This window comes from Lithobates pipiens, unplaced genomic scaffold (assembly GCF_037356315.1).
Source record: "Lithobates pipiens isolate NorthernLeopardFrog02 unplaced genomic scaffold, aLitPip1_a1.2 Scaffold_8, whole genome shotgun sequence".
NCBI classification, from domain to species: Eukaryota; Metazoa; Chordata; class Amphibia; order Anura; family Ranidae; genus Lithobates; species Lithobates pipiens.
In genome coordinates, this window is record NW_027507903.1 from 201904658 (window position 1) to 201917336 (window position 12679).

A 12679-nucleotide genomic window follows, 5' to 3' on the forward strand; every position below is an offset into this window, starting at 1 on the left:
AGCTCCAGGCCTATTCTGACATTTTCACATACTGTAATTGTAAAAATCTGCTTTTGTTTGCTGGAAAATTTACTTAGATCGGCCAAACATTATTTAAGCAAAGGTCCTAGAAAATAAAATGATGGGTATTTTATATATTTTTTTTTTTTTGTCACGGTATTTGCACAGCGATTTGTGTTTTTGGGGGGGGGAGAGAAATATATTATTTTGGAAAAATACACTTTAGGGAATTTTAATGCACAATATCCTACCCAATTGTTTGGTAAAAGATAATGTTACGCCAAGTAAATAAGCCTAACATGTGGGACTCAAAAATTGTGCATACTTGTGGAAAGGCGCCAAACTATATGGTACTTAACCACAGTACCGTTTACTGGGTACTTCCACTCCCTTCCTGCTCAGGCCAATTTTCAGCTAGGTCTGTAAGAGTAATCCAGTGACTTCTTGGTAGCTAGAACTACTTTTACATTGAAGGGAATCACTGGCCCAAAAAAATAAAATAAAAATAAAAAATTGTATACAGTATATTGCCCACGTTTTTGCACCAAGTAAATGGGCATCCAACCTTAAATTTGTGTATGCCCATGAAAGAGGGCCTGTAAAATGGTGACAAACTTCAGAAATATACATGTGTATTGCAGTCAACGTTTTTATGCGAGGCAATGTGTGCGTTTACGTTTGTATGTGGGAGACCTCCTCATTTTTTTTGAGGAGGGTTTTTGTGCTTGGGTGTAACTTATTTTATTTTTTTGTTTCGTTTTTTATTTTTTTTATTTTTTTCATTATATAGAGCACTCTTTGTTACCTATGTGATGATTTTTTTCCTCTTTAATAAGATACCTTTATAGACCCTGCACTCCACTGGGTGTGTCGCAATGCAAATTGCATTGCAATACATTCCTTCAGGTCACAAACAGGAAAAGAAGAGTGGGCGTGTGTGTGTTCCCCTCCCTTCCCTCCACCCGCTGGCATCAACTGTTGGCCCTGGACTAGCAGTTGGGCAAGCAGAGCCCAGAATACATGGGGGAGGGGGGTGGAGAAACACTGGGGGCGTGTGGAAGCATTCAGGCAGTAGCACAGTCACCTGAATGCTTCCACCTGACAGGCAGGAGTCTGCTTGTCAGTTTTACACACAGTCCCAGTGGCTGCAGCCGTGTGTGTGTGTGTGTGTGTGTGTGTGTGTGTGTGTGTGTGTGATTCCCCCACTGTCAGGCCTGATTTTGAAAGGCACTCACTCCTACTTCCGCTCCATCCAACTAGACAATCGGAAGTGGAATTTCTCCCCACAGTCTTCTGGGACATGTGACAGATCACAAAAGACTTTGAGACTATTCACAATAAGTAACAACAAATAGAGGGAATGTGATCACTTCTATAGGGAAAAAAAGTATTGTACAGTGACACCTTGGATTGCGAGTAACGCAGTTTACAATACAAGCTATTTTTTTGTTTAATCCTGACTCGATTTGCGAGTGTTGTCTTGTAAGACGAGCCAGATTCAAGCCGCTGGGGTGTGCAGTACTGCATTTGGTCAGTGGTGCTGGAGCGCTGGAGATGCTCTATTCCTGAGTGTTTCTGCACATCTGAGTGTTTCTGGTGCCCTGCATTTCTGGCCACATACAGTACTCTATACACCAGCAGTCACTGTGGAACAAATTGAGTTTCCATTGATTCTTATGGGGAACCTCTTTGATATACGAGTGCTTTTTATTATAAGCATGCTTCTGGAACAAATTATGCTCCTAATCCAAGGTACTACTGTATTTTTATATTTATACATATGTTTATTTTCATACATCAGGGGACACAGAGCCATAGTAGTTATAGGCCACCTTCAGGTGATGGACACTGGCACGCCCTGAATTAAAAAGTGCACTCCCCTATATAACCCCTCCCACTGTTTTTTTTTTTTTTTCTTTTTTTCTTTTTTTGCCAGTGTCTAAGGTGTGGGTCACGAGCAAAGATGTGCTGTGCTGAGCTCCACTGGAGCAATCCTTGCTGGGGCTGGCTATGCAGACGGATCCATTCAGAGTGTCCGATCTTGGCCGTTTTGAGTGATACCCGGGCCTTGTATCCGAAGAAACAAGGTTTTTGCCTGTAAATGCTCTCCTTTGGGAAGCTGGACCCTTGGGAAGCAGTACTTTTTGGTATTAAGGCCATAAAGTTTTTGCTGCAAGGGTGCTATTGCAGGCCCAGGTTTGTGGGTTTTCCTTTTAGTATCCCTAGCTCCTGAAGGTTTAACGGAGCCCACTGTGAGGGGGGAAGATTGGGTCTGTTGGTTTACCGCAGAAAACCCTGCGGCAGGAAAGGTAAGTGGAGTTTTCTAAGAAATTAAAAAAAAATTCTTATGAAATGTCTCCTTTAAATTTAGTAAATGCTGTGATGCCTATGTGTCACCACTGGGGGCTGTAATTGAGTACTTGCATATCATGCTTCTCAGAGCCACGTTGTGTCTTCCTCCGGCTGAACTACAGACCTCCAGTAAGTCTGGGGGGACTCTTTCTCTCCACCAGACACCCCCTTGTGCCAAAATTTCTTCCCCTCTTCTTTGGGGAAGGAAGCGCTGCAATTTATTTATTTTTTTACAAAAAAATGGCACACCGCTTGCAGCTTATGGACCACCCGTGCCATTTCTCCTTCCTTCCAGGGATCCCACAGGATCAAGAGCCCCTGCCACTCATGCGGGGAAGGCCCTTTTTGAAAGAGGGCCATAGGTGATGCAGGGGCGGGTTTAGCCCAGTGTTGGCATCCAGCATGGGAGGGTTTTTTTTTAAAAAAGCCTCCATTTTTATATTTTGTAAAAACTATGGAGGAACATGAGCAAATGACACAGATGACATCCTCCATTGAGAATGAGTGAGTAGAGTGAGCATCAGGGGCATGAAATATTTGCAATTGTTTTCAACACTGCAGCCCCTGTGTATTTTACCAAAGGTTCTTTTTTCCCTCAGCCATGATGGGGTTTAAGAAAAAAAAAAGTTTAGTGACTTTTAATCACACAGGTTCTCTTTCATTGCCCAGGACCCTCAAACTGGGGCATTAGGGGCGGGGAAGTCTAATCCCCTTAGGGGACAGTGGTGAGGCTGATGACTTCTCTTCTGAGGTGTCAAATGTTTTCTCAGATCAAACGTTCCTAAGGATCCAGAGGAAAAGAAGTCTTTCTCTCCTCGTGGAGTTTATCAACATCAAGGATGCTTATCCCCATGTGCCGATCTTCCCCGCTCACCAGAAATTTCTACGCTTCGAGGTAGAAAATCTTAATTTCCAGTTTGTAGCTCTACCTTTTCGGGCTAGCTACTGCATCTCGAGTGTGTATAAAGATCCTGGGCCCTCCTTTAGCCAGGTTAAGGGCTCAGAGTATAACGATACTAGCCTACTTAGACGATCTACTCTTGATAGGTCAACCGGTAGCCCATTTAAACCAAGGTCTGGTTACCGCAGTCAGCTACCTGGAATACTTGGGTTGGATCCTTAACCTAGTAAGATCCGCCTTAAAACCATCAAGGCGATTGCAGTACATAGGGCTGATCTTAGATACAGTCCACTAAAGGGTATTTTTACCCCAGGAAATAATCAGCTCCTTAAAGTGGAAGTAAACTCCCCTATCGTTTTCAGCCAAGGAAGCTGCCATCTTTGCCTCTGTTTAATCTTCAACTGCTATGGTGCTGCACATGTGATTCGTTATGACACCAGCCATTGGATGGTTTGATAGTTTGGCTGAGAGCACAGCCAATGTGTAGTTAGCATTCCCGGCATGCCTTTTATATTTTTTTTTACTGTTTATATTGATGGGTTTACTTCCACTTTAAAGGAACTGATTCGGTGGGTCAAAACAAAGAAGAATCCTTCTATTTATCTTTGCATGTGTTTATTGGGAAAGATGGTGCCTTCTTCAAGGCCGTTCCTTATGCGCAGTTTCATTCAAGACTGCTGCAAAACAGTATCCTATCAACTTGGAACAAACTCTGGATTTCCCGTTGCGTTTATCCGCCAAAGTATGTCAGAGCCTCAATTGATGGTTGATATCCAAGAATCTTCAAAAAGGAACATCCTTTCTACCAGTTACCTGGAAAGTGGTAACAGATGCCAGCCCTTTGGGCTGGGGAGCAGTCCTGGAAGAAGCGTCTGTCCAAGGGAAATGGTACAGATCAGAGATGACCTTGCCCATCAATATTCTAGAGTTTCGGGCAGTACGCCTGGCCCTGGAGACCTGGACACTTGGACTAAAAAATTGTCCTGTCAGGATCCAGCCTACGGCCACATCACCCTTAAAGCGTCTGATCTCGGAGGCTAAGCTGGGTCGGGCCTGGTTAGTACCTGGATGGGAGACCGCCTTGGAATACCACAGCTGTGGCTTATATCAATTACCAAGGGGGCACAAGAAGTCGTGCGGCCCAGAAAGAGGTGAATTATTTATTTTCTGTCTTGGGCAGAAAGCAACATTCCTTGTCTGTCAGCAATTTCATTCCAGGAATGGAGAATTGGCAGGTGGACTACTTGAGAACTATTTTTTCCGGGAGAATGGTTCCTTCACCGCAGCATTGTTCTGTCAATATGCCAAGGATGGGGAGTTCTGGACATGGGTCTATTGGCGTCCGGGTTCAACAACGAGATCGACAACTTTGTGTCAAGGACAAGGGATCTGATGGCCTACGAAACAGATGCCTTGGTATTTCCATGGGATCAGTTTTCACTGATCTATGCTTTCCCCCCAGTTCTGCTTCCGCACCTTCTTTGCAGGATCAAGCAAGAAGGGAAGGAGGTGATTCTTGTGGCCCAGGAGATTTTGGTTTGCCAAGATCATAAAGATGGTGGTAGGGGACTCTTGGTCCCTACCACTGTGGCCAGACCTTCTTTCCCAAGGTCCGATATTTCATCCTTCCTTACAAACGCTAAATTTAACGGTTTGGCTATTGAGACCCACATTCTAAAATAAGACCGGGGACTGTCGGCTTCAGCAGTCTCTACTTTTGTTATGCTAGGAATCTGGCGAAGGCATATGTCGCCTGGTGTGAATCCAGGGCTTTGCACCCCAGGAAATATGTCATAGGTTGAATTCCTACAGATCGGGTTCGAATTTTTATTCAGGGGAAAACGTGGATTAATCCTCCAGTTAGGTCACCTAATCCTTGGTACTTAAAATTAGTCCTATCGGCTTTACAAAAACAGCCTTTTCCCAAGGCGTCTTTCAGGACAGCACCTGAGAGATAGCGACTCCACCCTCCTCGTTAGGAAACACCTTCTTCCTCCAGACTTTAAAGGGAGGCGCCTCCCTACCACACATCAGTTTTTGTGTTTCCTCCGGCCCGGAGGGAACACCTTTTGGGAGGGAGTCTGTTTCTCTTAGGTGTTCCTGAGGGACTAGGCTTCTTTCCCTTTTTTTCCTCCTTCAAGAGACCCGCTGTCCTCCCGACCTACCCACGCCTCGTCAGCGGTAGCAAGCGGGCTCCTCTTCCCCTCTTGTGCTCGGAGAGAGCCGAAGATTCGGTGGCCCGCACGTTCGTAGGCGCGGCGCGCGTGTGCCGCCGCCATGTTTTTTTTCGGCGGTCGCGCCGGAAGTGACAGAGCGGGTCATCGGGTCAGCTGAAACGTCGTTTCCGGCGTGGACGCAGGGGGGAGGAGGGAGGACAGGTGCTGGTGCCTATTTCCGCTTCCGGTCCGGTGCAGCTGCACGGCGTGACTCCGGAGGCGGCGTTTAGCCACAAGTGGATCTCTGCACACCTGTTATGGAAGATTCAGCGTCTGCAGCGGTGGGGACAGGCACAGGCACCAGCAAAGCCCAGGTAAGAGGCAGCAGTTAAAGTCTGCCTTTCTTTTCCTATTTCCTGGCGTTTGGTCTCGCTCTCTCTCCTTTTTTTCCCCCCTGGTGGCAAGGGGCCTGTCTGGGCACTAGAAGCTGACTGGTTTCTTCTCAGTGCACCTGTGTGGTGATCCCTATCAAAGCTGAGACTGGGTCTCACTAAGGGTTCCCTGGTTTTTTTCCCTTTTTTTGTCTTTTTCTTCATAGGCTAAGAGCTCTGACCCAAAGAAAAGATGTCCTTCTTGCAGGGCCAAGCTGGGAGAAAATTGGAAGAAAACCTTATGCAGTCCCTGCATTACTTCTTTAGTTAAGGAGGAATCTGCCTCTGTATGTGAGGATCTGGTGGCCTCTGTAAAGAAGGAGCTGTACGCCACGATCCAGAATTTTCGTGACTCACTAGCAAACCCGGCTGCTAGTCAGCCTTCCACTTCAGAGTCTTCCCAGGGGTCTCTCTCAATCCCGGTGTTAGAATCTCTGCCTGAAGACCCTTCAGATAGGGAAAAGCAGTCCACTGCTCTTTCCGTTAAAGATTCGGAAGAGGAGTTGGAGGATTCTGAGGTAGCCCCCTCTAAATTCAAACTGTCCCTTGAAGAGGTCGATGGGCTCCTTAAAGCCATTCATGCTACGCTTGGTTTAAGTGAGGAGAAAAAGGAATTATCACTCCATGACCGCATGTATGCTGGGTTGGATGAGCCTAAGGGCCGAACATTCCCAGTTCATCCGGTCATCTCTGAGGCCATTAGGAAAGAATGGCAGGATCCAGAGAAAAAGCCCTTTTTCTCCAAAGCCCACAAAAGGCGTTTTCCTTTCGAGGAGGACCCTGCAGCAGTATGGAACAAGGTGCCCAGACTGGATGCCGCCTTTTCCCAGGTTTCAAGGTCCACGGATCTGTCCTTTGAGGACATGGGAGTTTTGAAAGATCCGATGGACAAACGCATGGATCTTTTGCTCAAGAGATCATGGCAATCAGTTATGAGCAATTTAAAACCAGCAATGGCCACAACGTGTGTAGCCAGAAACTTAGAATACTGGATTAACCAGTTAAAGTCACATATAGCCGCAGATTCCCCTAAGCAGGAAATTTTAGATTCTTTTCCTACCCTGATTACGGCAGTGGCTTATGTTGCAGATGCCTCAGCTGAGGCAATTAAGATATCAGCCAGGTCAGCAGCTCTAACTAATGCTGCAAGAAGAGCCTTATGGCTTAAGACCTGGCCGGGTGACTCGGCTTCAAAGAATAAGCTGTGTGGGTTACCCTTTTCAGGAGACTTGCTCTTCGGCTCTGACCTCGATAATATTCTTGACAGGACAGCTGATAAAAAGAGATCCTTTCCGGTCAAAAAGAAAAAGCAGGTACCAAAACGTCTTTTTCGACCTCAAAAAACTCGGGATCAGGACAGCAAGTTGCAGGGGAGAAGGAAAAGTTGGTCCGCCCCGAAGCCGAAGGGTAGAGGCGGAATTCTCTTCCGTCCTCCTACACAGGCCGAAAAATCGCAATGACTCGTCTCTGCGGGTGGGCGGAAGACTACAAGAATTTCTTCCGCAGTGGTCAGGGATAACTTCAAATCAGTTTATCCTGACCATTCTCGCGCAGGGTTACTCACTCGAGTTTGTCAACGACCCCCCAAAAAAGGTTCCTGATTACCAACACCCCGCGGGACCCAGTAAGGGCCCTGGCCATGAAGTCCTCTCTAGAGGAACTGGTGCAACAGGGCGTAGTAGTACAGGTACCCCTGCAAGAACAGCAGGAGGGGTTTTATTCCCATGTTTTCCTAGTAAAGAAACCGACAGGGAAATTTCGGTTGATTCTCAACCTAAAACCTTTAAACGAGTCCATAAGGTACAGGAAGTTCAAAATGGACTCAATTTTTTCGGTCAGAAATCTGTTGACGCCAGGATGTTTTATGGCGTCAGTAGATTTAAAAGACGCATACCTACATGTTCCGATCTCTCCCCAGTCTCAGAAGTTTCTCAGGCTGGCGGTGAGGTTGGGGGGTGTGGTTCATCATCTCCAGTTCAGGGCCCTACCCTTCGGCCTGTCATCATCTCCCCGAATTTTTACCAAAATAATGGCAGAAGCTTTAGCGCCACTGCGTCTCCAGGGAATCTCAGTTATTCCTTATTTAGACGATCTGCTGTTTTTCGCCCCATCCAGCGAGGAATTGCAGACCAATCTAGGCAAAGCTCGCAGCCATCTGGAGGCGTTGGGTTGGATTTTAAACCTCCAAAAGTCGTCCCTAAACCCATCTCAGGAGATTTGGTTTTTAGGGTTTCTGATAAATTCGGTGGAGCAAAAGATCTTCCTTCCCTTAGACAAAAGGGACAGGATTTCCGGTGCAGTGTCTTTTTATTACAGACCAGCCAAAATCTGACAGTAAGACAGGTTATGTCAGCTTTGGGGGTTCTGACTTCAGCAATGCCAGCAGTCCAGTGGGCAAGAATGCATTTCAGATGTCTGCAGGCTTTCCTTCTAAGATCTTGGGATCACACAGTGGCATCCCTAGAGGCAGAGGTGAGAGTGTCAACCCAGGTAAAAAGGGCCCTATGGTGGTGGAAAAGACAGGATGTCTTATCGGAAGGGTTAGTCTGGGCTTTTCCAGTCGGGAAAAGACTAAGAACCGACGCCAGTTCCTGGGGGTGGGGAGCCCATCTAGGAACACGTTTCACTCAGGGGTCCTGGGCCAAAGCGGAGACAGTAAGGTCCTCAAACTGGAGAGAGCTCAAGGCGATTGCCTTAGCTCTGGAATTGTTTGTTCAGGAGCTTCAGTCCCATCACGTCCAGGTCCTAACAGACAATGCCACGGCAGTGGCTTATTTAAACAGACAGGGGGGTACAAGAAGCAGGTCGCTTCAGGTACTGGCCATGGAGATTCTTCGGTGGGCGGAAAAACATTTGTTATCCCTATCAGCAGTCCACCTAAAAGGGGATCTAAACAGGGTAGCGGACTTCCTAAGCAGAAACGCTATTCGGGAAGCGGAATGGTCTCTAAACCCGGAGGTATTCACAATGATTGCCGGAAAATGGGGTTTACCAGAGGTAGACCTGTTCGCCTCAAGGGTGAACGCCCAGGTTCCCCAGTTCTTTTCCCTGGACAGTCGCGATGGCTCGCTGGGCACAGATGCGCTAGCTTATCCATGGGAATTTCGTCTTTGTTATGCTTTCCCCCCATTTCAGTTAATCCCGTTAATTTTAAGAAAAATTCAGAGGGAGAAGGTGCCAGTTATTCTAATCACGCCCTTTTGGCCAAAAAGGGCTTGGTTTTCGACAGTTCTAGGCCTGGCAATCAAGCCTTGTTGGCGTCTGCCCCTCAGACACGATCTGTTGTTGCAGGGCCCAGTGAACCATCCAGGAGTGGCCAGCCTGGCCCTCACGGCCTGGTTTCTGAAAGGCAGCTCCTTAGAAGCAAGGGGTTTTCCAACCGTTTAATCTCGACCCTTTTAGCAAGTAGGAAAAGGGTTACGAGGGCCATTTATTCTAAGGTCTGGAAGCGTTATAAAACTTGGTGTTTGTCAGCCGCCCAGGTGACAGGGAGCCTTGTCTCCATCTTGGAGTTTTTACAGGATGGAGCAGACAAGGGACTGGCAGTTAGTACCCTGAAGGTGCAGGTAGCAGCCCTGACAGTGTTCTTAGAAAAATCTGTGGCCTCAGATCCGCTGGTGATCAGATTCTTTAGAGCTCTTAAAAGATCTAGGCCAGCTCCTGTTAAGGTTTTTCCTAGATGGGATTTGTCGGTAGTCCTACAGTCTCTAACAAAAGGGCCTTTTGAGCCTCTTGTGGAGGCTTCCCTTAGGTTTCTCACATTAAAAACCGTTTTTCTGATTGCCATTGTCTCTGCACGCAGGATCAGTGAGCTAAATGCTCTGTCAGTTAAAGAACCATATCTTTCCATTTTTCCTGACAGAGTTATTTTTAGAACAGACGCAAAGTTCTTACCGAAGGTAGCTTCAGTGCAGAACCGTATACAGGACATAGTACTGCCAACCTTTTGTGTTAACCCCAAAGGAAATAAGGAGACTTTTTTCCATACTTTGGACGTCAGGAGGACTCTGCTGAGTTATTTAGAAAGGACGGAGTCCTTCAGGCGTTCAGATTCACTGTTTGTACTCTTCTCAGGAAGAAAAAAGGGTTTCCAAGCTTCTAAAGTTACTTTAGCTAGATGGCTGAAATTAGCTATCTCGGAGGCATATTTCCAGGCAGGGTTATCTCCTCCAGCAGAAATTTGTGCACACTCAACCAGGGCTCTGGCGTCTACGTGGGCAGAGAGAGCTGGTGCCACCCCGGAGCAGATCTGCAAGGCGGCGACATGGTCGAGTTTTCACACATTTGTGAAACATTATAGACTGGATCTCACTTCTGCCAGCGATCAGGCGTTTGGCAGAAAGGTCCTGCAAGCTGTTGTCCCGCCCTAAGGGGTAAGTCTCTGTTATCCTCTCAGGTGCTGTCCTGAAAGACGCCTTGGGAAAGACCAAGTTAGACTTACCGGTAACTTGTTTTCCAGAAGTCTTTCAGGACAGCAAGCATCCCGCCCTATGGTATTATATTATGCTACGCTGTGACTAACGTATGTGTTTATGTGTTCCAGCCGGGGCCGGAGGTTCTCTTCTACAACTGATGTGTGGTAGGGAGGCGCCTCCCTTTAAAGTCTGGAGGAAGTAGGTGTTTCCTAACGAGGAGGGTGGAGTCGCTATCTCTCAGGTGCTGTCCTGAAAGACTTCTGGAAAACAAGTTACCGGTAAGTCTAACTTGGTCTTTTGAGCCAATATGGGATTTTTCCCTTGGTCCTCTTGATGAGGAACATACTCTTCTTGCAGAAGATATGGCAACCAGGAAAATTATCAGGGTTGGCTGCTCTTTCTTTTAAAGACTCGTATTTGCTTAGGCTTAAGGATAGGGTTGTATTGCGGCCTCATCCCAATTTCCTTCCGAGGTAGTATCAGGTTTTTTTCATTTAAACCAGGATATTGTTCTGCCTTCATTTTTTTTTTTTTTTTTTTTTTTTCCAGAACCTCATTCTCTGAAAGAAAGGTAACTACATTCTCTTGATGTGGTGAGAACGGTCAAGGTGTATTTAAAGATGACCGCTCAGATGCATAAAAACAGATGTGTTTTTTGTTTGTGTTGCCTGACGGTCCTAAAAGAGGACAGGAAGCATCGGAATCTACGATTTCTAGGTGGATTCATCAAGTGATTGTTCAAGCTCTTGGCTTAAAATAAGAGAATTCCTCCTTTTTCATTTTTAAAGGCACTCCACCGGGGCAGTTAGTGATTCTTGGGCAGTGCTTCACCAAGCCTCCACGGCGCAGATCTGCAAGGCTGCAACTTGGTCTTCAATCCATACATTTACCAGATTCTATCAAGCAGATGTAAAAGATCATGAGGATATCGACTTTGGGCACAGTGTGCTGCAGTCCTTTAGTCTCCTGGTGCCCTACTATTGTTGTGTCTCCCTCCTTTCAGTTGGCATTGCTATGGGACATCCCACATAGTAACTAGCATGACTCTGTGTCCCCTGATGTATGAAAAGAAAACAGGATTTTTTAAAATGGCTTACTTGTAAAATCCTTTTCTTTTGAAGTACATCAGGGGACACAGAGTTCCCCCTCTCTTCTTTGGTATACACCTATATTGCTTTGCTTCAAAACTGAGGTAGTCACACCAGTGGGAGGGGCTATATAGGGAGTGCACTTTTTAATTTGGAGCGTGCCAGTGTCCATCTGAACGTGGCCTATAACCCACATAGTAACTACTATGGCTCTGTGTCCCCTGATGTACTACAAAGAAAATAATTTTACAGGTAAGCTGTTTTTTTAAAAAAAATCCTGTTTTTTGCCTTTCATTTCTATTTTAAACTGAATGTGTGTTTTTTTTTTATTTATTTATTTTTTTTTTTTTTATTTTTTTTTTTACAAGGTGATTGTTTACACTAGGGCTGCAACTAACGATTATTTTCATAATCGATTAGTTGGTCGATTTTGTTTCAATTAATCAGTTAATAACCTTTAAAAAAAAAAAGTGGGTCAAATTGGCGTTCATTTTCAATCACAATGACGAGAAAATTTGGAAATGGAAAACCTCTTAGGCTGGATTCACACCTATGCAGTTTTAGTGCTTTTTGCAGATTTGCACTACAGTCCATTTAACATGGTTTCCTATGGAACACGTTCTGTAGTGCAAATCTGCGACATGCAAAAAATGCATAGATGTGAATCCAGCCTTAGTCAAAAGGAATTTTCAGACAGTGTATGTAGTTTTCATTCAGAAATGACATTCATTATAAAAACAGAACGTTAAAAACAAGTAAAAATTTCAAACAAAATTCTTTAATTCAGCGATTGTACAAAGACTTTTCATCTGAATATTCTCATTTGAAAATTGATCCATGTGGCCAGCATAAGGCTCGGTGCACACCTACGCAGTTTGCTTTTGATCTGTTTCTGCAGTGCTTTTTGCTGTGCATTTTTGATTTTTGAGCACGTGATTTTACTGCAATTTGCATTTTTTGGGCAGATTAAAAAACAAAAATTGCTGCAAAAAATGCATTACATGCTTTTCTGCACCTTCTCCATTGAACCAATATTGAACCAATAAAGCACCATTTTGCGTTAAAAGTCCCTGACCCTTTCAGATGTGAACGTGTCCCATAGGAAACCATGTAAATGAACTGCAGTGCATTTCTTCAAAAAGCACCATAAAAAAACACATAGATGTGAACCAGATCTAAGACATTTAGTAACATAATGGGGTTAAAAAAACTAAAATTAGCCCTTTTATAGTAGAAAAAAAGCAGATAATCACTACTGGAAGGGGTTCATTTTTTTTTTTTTTTTTTTACTGTAAAACAGTGAAAGTAATATTTACAGTAGCGATCTGCTCTTTTT

The 12679-nt window shown here is 45.2% G+C and overlaps 1 protein-coding gene across 1 annotated transcript in view; it reads left to right on the forward strand.

Annotated features, from left to right (window-relative positions):
- AASS (aminoadipate-semialdehyde synthase) overlaps positions 1–12679 on the forward strand; it is a 156525-nt gene that overhangs the window by 38634 nt on the left and 105212 nt on the right. The window lies entirely within an intron of this gene.